General features: G+C 44.1%; 1 long non-coding RNA gene across 1 annotated transcript; it reads left to right on the forward strand.

The window, feature by feature from the left end:
- The first annotated feature begins 6,131 nt into the window (after nt 1–6,131).
- Nucleotides 6,132–8,014, forward strand: LOC124683288. Its single transcript, XR_006996614.1, has 2 exons — nt 6,132–6,334; nt 7,766–8,014. It is a non-coding gene; the product is annotated as an uncharacterized LOC124683288 (long non-coding RNA).
- The last annotated feature ends 358 nt before the right edge of the window (nt 8,015–8,372 follow it).

The raw sequence follows: 8,372 nt of genomic DNA on the forward strand, positions 1-8,372 counted from the left end.
AAGTTTGGATATGATCCGGTGCATTTATGGCAGGTTCTAGAAGGTTCTAGAAAAGTCCGGAAGAAATCACCATGGAAAGTAGAGTCCCGGAGGGACTCCACCTTGCATGGCCAGCCAACCCTAAAGGGGAGGAGTCCAAGGTGGACTCCCTAGGGTGGCCGGCCAACCCCCTCATGGAAGGGGGAATCCCACCCCAAGTGGGATTCCCACCTTGGGTAGGTTTCCCTACATATGGGAGGTTTCATTGTTGGGGTCTTATTCGAAGACTTGGATACCAACACTTGGGGATTTCCACCTATATAATGAGGAGGAGAGGGAGGGGGCTGCCCACTCTTGGCCGCACCACCTAGGGCTGCCCTTGGCCGGCGCCCTAGCCTCCCCTCTCTCCCCAAACCCTAGCGGTATCTCTCCTCCACCACATCCCGCACGCTTAAGCGAAGCTCCGCCGGATTTCTCCACCACCACCGACACCACGCCGTCGTGCTGTCGGATTCAAGAGGAGCTACTACTTCCGCTGCCCGCTGGAACGGGGAGGTGGACGTCGTCTTCATCAACAACCGAACGTGTGACCGAGTACGGAGGTGCTACCCGTTCGTGGCGCCGGAAGCGATCGTGATCAAGATCTTCTACGCGCTTTGCAAGCGGCAAGTGAACGTCTACCGCAGCAACAAGAGCCTCATCTTGTAGGCTTTGGAATCTCTTCAAGGGTGAGACTCGATACCCCCTCGTTGCTACTGTCTTCTAGATTGCATCTTGGCTTGGATTGCGTGTTCGCGATAGGAAATTTTTTGTTTTCTATGCAACGTTATCCTACATAGATCACATCAATACCATCATAGTAATAGTTAACTTCATAATCTACAAGAGATCACAATCATAAACTACGCCAAGTACTACATGATGCACACACTGTCACCATTACATCATGGAGGAGGAATAGAGTACTTTAATAACATCACTAGAGTAGCACATAGATTAATAGTGATACAAAGCTCATATGATTCTCAATCATGTAAGGCAGCTCATGAGATCATTGTATTGAAGTACACAGGAGAGAGATTAACCACATAGCTACCGGTACAGCCCTTAGCCTCGATGGAGAACTACTCCCTCCTCATGGGAGACAGCAGCGGTGATGGAGGTGGTGGTGGTGTCGATGGAGATGCCTTCCGGGGGCACTTCCCCGTCCCGGCGGCGTGCCGGAATAGAGGCTCCTGTCCCCCAGATCTTGGCTTCGCGATGGCGGCGGCTCTGGAAGGTTTCTCGTACCGTGGCTTATTCGTCTCGAAGATTTAGATCAGGGACCTTTAAATAGGCGAAGAGGCGGAGTCGGAAGGGTTACGGGGGCGCCACACAATAGGGCTCCCCCCCTTGGGCCGCGCCGCCCTACTGTCTGGTGGCCCTGTGGCCCTCCTCTGGTCCCTCTCGGGTGTTCTGGAAGCTTCGTGGAATTTTAAGATTCTGGGCGTTGATTTCGTCCAATTCCGAGAATATTTCCTTACTAGGATTTCTGAAACCAAAAACAACAGAAAACAGGAACTGTCACTTCGGCATCTCGTCAATAGGTTAGTTCCGGAAAATGCATAATAATGATATAAAGTATGTATAAAACATGTAGATATTGTCATAAAACAAGCATGGAACATAAGAAATTATCAATACGTTGGAGACGTATCAGGGCGCTCCTCCCCATTGATACCACTGCACCGGCCGCCTTGGTCGCAGGCACAAGCCGCTGGCTCCCCTTACGCGCATGCTGCTAACAAGTCGTCATATGTTACAACGTGTGGCACTCCGCACATTATATGGACGCCCACGCTACTAGAGTCCAACCGAATACTACACATAATTTATCTACACCTATTACAACACAAAGTTCAAACGTAATCCAACTCGTACACCATATTTAGCACAAACTTAATAAACTCCACCTTATCGAATATTGTCCACCATCTTGAGTTCATGTAAGCGTCAAACCTCCATGTACTCTAGCTCTCTTCCATGAGAGCTTCACTGCTACTCCCTGACTCGACGTCACTCCAACTGCAACTGTAATCTCTTCTTTCTGTTCAACACTATCACACACCAACAACTGATATGCGTCAAAGTTATATAACTTGAAGAAATTTCACCGTCGTCCTTAAGTCACCTTGAGTGAAATTCACAGTCATCTCATCAATACTTTCGCAGATTCCCTATGGTCGACTCCTATCCATTACTTGATGCCAGTCCCGATAGACCTAGTCGCCAACTCGAACTTAGTACTCGCCAACACTTCTTCAGCACCCTTGCACACTTGTCAGACCACATGTACAACCACCAATGCCTTGGTCTCCGTCGCTGTGTTTTGTGCTTACTGCATCAAGCATCAGCTATCTTGACCAAGATCTCCTAGGTAGCTAACGCACACAACCTCACGACCCACTGCTGACAACCATCAATTATATCCGAGCGATACGAGTTCCACGCATATCTCGAACCCTGAGCCAGTCCAAACAACGAGCCTCTCGTGGTCCCGCTGACTAGGCTTCGATTTTCGGTACCATACACCGTAGCCCCTCTATCGGCCGAGTGGAATCCGCTCGCAGACTCCAGCTCCACCTTCAATATGACTCCTTGGTAAATGTCAGTCCACCCTGCGCCCATGTCGAGTTCATGTTTTCACGTGTGCACCATCTTGAATCAACTCCACGTCATTGCATATCGAAGCACACACCCCTCATGCGCCACATGTTTCCATGCCCACAGAATTCGGACGCCATCAGCCATCACGCTTCTACGTACATCGTTATCGCCGATCCTCACCATCTTGTGTATCCGTCAAACTATCCAGTCCGACCCAAATCAAATTCCACGAATACCCATCCATAATCTGATACTTATATCTTAGTTGACTTATCATCCCGCAATGCCTTTAAACATGCATGTTGTGCCAACTGAAGTTGCTGCACTCCATGCGTAAATGCTCCTAATACACCAAGCAAATAAGCTCCTCACGTGCACTTAGCAAAATACATGACTAAAAAGCTTCTTTTGGCCTTCACATGGTACTGCCTCCTCTCCTTGCAAAACTCTTTCTGCTAGCTTTGCTTTTAGATAGCTCCTGCTCCCCCGATGGATACTAGTATCGCTGCTTGGATTTTCTTGTTCTCGCACGATTGATTTGCGTGTCCTGCGTCTTGTCTCAGCTGGCCCTGCCATGCTGCTGCCACACAGAAGAACTCCGCCTGGAAGACATGTACGAGAACACCAGGACTTGGTCCCAATTTTGTTTTAAACAAATTCAGCTTAGGGCATCTTCAGCGGTCCAATCTAAATCGACAATCTAAATGATTTGTTTCTGTTTGTTTGCATTCCGTCGCGCGGTCAAGCTGGCCCAGATACCGCGCGCAGCGGGGCAACCCATTCGTTCTCCGCTGGATTTGTTGGCCAGATATGGGCAGTTGACCATTGTCTTCCTAATAACAAGACAATTTAAATTGTAGAAAAGTAAATATTGTTCAAACAAGAATAGTTTATAATCACACAAATATAGTTCACAACCACACACCACATAGTTTTACAAATAATCCAACTCAAATTAAAGATAGAACGTACTAGCTAGGTTAGTTTTCCGCACGAGTCCACATGTGCTCAATTAAATCGGCTTGAAGGCTTGAACGCGATTTGGGGGACGCTTTAGGGACGTGACTGAAGATGCTCTAAGGGATCTTTCATACTGCATAATCTTAGAATGTAGTTTTTTGAAACCATGAAAGTACTTTTCTCGAACCTGTGAATTTTCTTAATCTGTGAACAGCCCTTTTCGAACCCATGGATATTTTTTTTGAATGAATTTCACTTTTTACCCTGTAGTTTTGTATTTGTGACACTAATTGCCCCGTTGAATAAAAAATCATCTAGATTATGCATTTTAGAATATTTGGACCCTCGATTTCTGGTGCGTATTCATTGGGCAAGCTGTGAGGTGATTACCTACTTTCAAAAATATCAATACGGGAATGGAACAATTGGATAAGAGAAATCTGGACATAATCGTAGATGATGGCCTCCGATATTTACACATTTTGTCGCACCACATCATCTAACAAAAACAAACAAAATGCTAAACTAGCGTAAAACCATGTTTAAAAACTCCTAGATGGGATATTTTCGTGAAAGTTGCACTAAATGGGGTAATATGTGTCACAAAGGCGTAACTATAGGGTAAAAAAGTGGAATTCACTCTCTCTTTTTAAACCGTGAACAGTTTTTTATCCGTGAACGTACTATTTTCAACCCATAAGGCCGTAAAGATTTTTTAAACGATGAAAAACAATTCTGAATCCGTGAACATACCTTTTCTGAACCTGTAAACTTTTTTAAAACTCATAACCATTTTTATTTTGAAACGCAAACATTTATTTGTCAAAACATAAGCATCTTTATTAAGATTTATAATTGTTTTGATAGGTTCACAAAACTCAAAAAATCATGTACCCACGACAAAATGGAATGAAAAGGTAAAATCAAAAGGAATGGTAAAATTTAAAAATGGATTAGGAAAATAAATAAAGAAGCGGAAATGCATTTGTACACGCACGTATGGGTGCATGAGTTATCTTGTCCATCCACAGCAGAGTTTGCTTTGAGATCAGGAAAAAGTATCAGTTGTTGAAAGTTCTAAAATATATTTTTTGACAGAAATACGGCACTTTGTTGATTAATCATATCAATACAAAGAGTTTTTCGGATGCATTCCGGAGCAAAATCTGAAATAAACCCTAAAGACACTAAGGTAAAAGACCTAGCCAGAATGTGTATCGCTTTATTCAGAGAGCGATGAACATGTCGAAAGGTTACGGATGAAAAGCGTGTAACCATAGCTTTGATATCCTTGATCAGCGATCCAACCTGGAATCATTCCTGGGGCGGAGAGTTGAGGCGTTGGATCAGGGACAAGCAATCAGAGGAGCGTAAATTTTTTTTTTTTTGAAACAAGGGCAAAAGCTTTGCCCATTCATTGATTAAGAAAGGAGTTTACAAGAAAGTAAAAGTTTTAGATATAATACAAGTTTTACTCTCGCGGCATCAAATTACACAAATTTTTAGCACCCGCTAAAACCCAAAGCGTAGCTTCTTTTTTATCCTCTCGATGACGACTTGCGAAGGGGCGCGCTTGTTCTTGAAAACTCTATCGTTTCTCTCATTCCAAATCTCCCAAATGATGAGCATGGCAAGAGACACCATACCCTTGCGGTTTTGCCCCGTAGATATCATGGTCCACCACTCCGGGAAGGAGAGACCCGCCCAACTGTTGGCATGAGAAGCCGGAATGTCGAACCCTTCTTTGGCCTTGTCCCATAGACGCAAGGTGAAGCGGCAATGGACTAGAAGGTGATCGACCGACTCCGTGCATTGGTTGCATAAAGGGCAAACCCCACAATTTGGCCACCCCCGTTTTGTCAAGCGGTCGGCTGTCCAAATTCTATTTTGGAAAGCAAGCCAGGTGAAAAACTTAATCTTTGGGGGAGCCCACATCTTCCACATGGATTTGTATAGGCTTGAGAGGGTGGAACCCAGAAATTGCAAGTCGTAGGCGGACTTCGTCGAATAGTGCCCACTCTCGGTGATATTGATATAACTAGGAGACATGACATAAAATGACTGTTCGTGGACCGGAAAGATCACTGTGGCGCGTAACGTTTTCACCCATTTTGCCGTCCATGGGCAAAAGCTGCTGCTGCTAATGGCCGAGCGGGTTGACTCCGCCTTCACCGCGACATGCAGGAAGCAGCAGCCGCCGCCTGCATCTCGACCTGCCGAAACTAGCGCTGGACATCGTGCTGCGTGCTCGACGAGCGGACAGTTGCCGACAGGAGGAGGGGAGAACGTATCCAGTGAAACCGCCCAACTCGTGCATCTGCTGAACCCATGGCACATGCACCGTCAGATTGGAAAGTGAGGGACCTGATCTAACAAGATGCTGGGCCGGTGGTACATTTTACAACTTGGACCTCGTAGAGTTATACAATCGAGTGAACAGCCCTTCCTCAATCCCATCGTCTCTTTCCCTGTGGCCTCTCCTGTACCACACGGGATGAGAGCTAGGGTTAGCAAAATTTGCTCCGCCGCCTCCCTCCCCTCCGCCGTGCCACTCGACCTTCCCCATCTTTCCTGTACCTATGGCAGGCGTTGTTGAAGCACCAGCGCAGGCCCCTCCCCCATCTGAAAATGGCCGCGTCTAGCGAAATCGTCTTTGCGGCCGGCGGCTGGCTGGCTGCGAGCGCAACTCCGGGACGTCGCCGCTACCACGGCAAATGAGTTGTTTATTTTTGCAGCTCACGTATCCAGGGTGATTTTCTATTGTTGGATTATCCATGTCTTCATATTTAGTTCTCCCATTTTGGAAATTTCCCCAATTCCTTTCAATCATGACATTGGGGATTTGGTTGAATAGGAGGAGCACGAAATCTGTTAGCCGCTTGTTACTATGTTAGTCATCTTACCTATTCCCGTTGCTGGAACACTAGGTTAAAGAAGTAGCTTTTCGGGAAGCAATTTTGCAAGGACCAGATGCGGTTGTAGTTCGTGTGCCAGGCAACCAATGGCAAGCATTAGGAAGAAAGAACCAGTGACAGAAATATAACCATGTCATTGTTGTCCCATTTAGCATGTGAAAGCAGTTGAGCCCTTTGATGTTGTTTGGAAGTTGTGTTTGTCAGCTCATTTATTTGAAAACCAAGTCAGTTTTTGGGAAACCGCAGAGGCGTTTCACAATTACAGACTAACCTAATTTTGGCACATGAATAATCAATTATTGACAGATAGGACTTAGAAACCGATTTACATGCAGCTAGCTAGAGGAGATCAAATAGGCGAGTTACTCCTAGTTGAATATAAAGAAAATGTAGGCGATTTGCTTGCTGCTGCTATTACTGGTATATTGCACCTTCTTTTCTTCTCTCCCAGTTTAACATGTATGTGTGGTTCTACCTGCTCATGTAACAAGATGCACTTGGATGAGTTTAAGAATCCCTGCAAGGGCTATTGACTCTGAGACTCTGAGCTTAGAGGATGCGTGATGCGGTGTTTTTATCTTTTCCCAGTTTAGAAAAAACAGGGTCAGGCCTGTTTTTTAATACTAAAAAATACTGCAGTTTTATGAATGCTATAGTTTTTAAAACTGCAGTATTAGTCAGAGCCAAACAACTCGGATTATTTTGAACTGCAGTATTTTTAGAAACTGAAATATTTGCAGAATACTTCAAAATGCAGAGCTATCAAGTGGGGCCAAATAGTTTATTTCAGCTCCTTGAAACTTTTTGCAACATCTTGTGTAAAATAGTGTATTTTTTTTATGTCCAGTCATGTGTTGTTTAATGCCGAGTGAACAGAGCAGTTGTCATGCTGATTGAATTTTCCAATTTCTAAGATGTAATGTAAACTACGTTTGTCTAGGAGTTGAGCAAGTGAGCAGTACGTACTACACATGGCTCTTGACTGACCATATGATACAATATACTAGTCTGCCATGGATTACCAAACTTTTTCATTATGAGGTCGATGGGTTAACAGTATGTCAGTATATCATCCCTGTCTCACTGAGGACTAGTTAATGACATAATTTAGTGAACTTACATTATTCCACTTTACCAAAACTTTACATTATGGAGGAAAGAACGGCCTGGGAGCCAGATCATTCAAATACTGAGATCTAAAGACCAAGTTCTGTGTGACTAGAATGGTTGCTTTTCTGACTTTGATATATTTGTCTTATCTTCAGGAAAAATTTATGCAGTATTGCATCAGTGAAGTCATTACATCTGACACGATCCATGCCTGAATTTCGGAAAATTATGGACAGTGTAATAGGAGTAATGCCAGAGATGTATGGATATCTGTAGAGTAAGCATTTTAGTGACCGTGTGTTGTAACTGATCCTATCATGTGTATCTCAGCATAAAAAGAAGAAGATTAAGCCTGTGTATATGAAGGCATGAGTTATCTTTAATGTCTATTTTTGTTTGATTGAGCTTATGTTTTGAACTATGTATTGTACATAGAAACTTGACATTGTGCGGTTGTATCAGCTCATGCACTTGTTACCTGATTGCTCATTGCCGATTTTAGCAAAAGAGTCATGTAATTGATTGATTGAGCTTCTGTTTGGACATTGTACCTGAGAAAATTGAGAAGCTGTGCTTCTTGTATCGGCTCATGTACTTGGGCAGAAACTTCATGTAATTTACTTTTCTGTCGGTTGAAAAGCTCAAGCTTGATAATTGAGCTAATAAGTATCAGAAAATAATTGCTTCTAACCTCAGTACACAGTATCTCCTTTTTAACAACATATGGATCACAAATAAACATTTTATATGCTATACTGGAAT

This window comes from Lolium rigidum, chromosome 1 (assembly GCF_022539505.1).
Source record: "Lolium rigidum isolate FL_2022 chromosome 1, APGP_CSIRO_Lrig_0.1, whole genome shotgun sequence".
NCBI classification, from domain to species: domain Eukaryota; kingdom Viridiplantae; phylum Streptophyta; class Magnoliopsida; order Poales; family Poaceae; genus Lolium; species Lolium rigidum.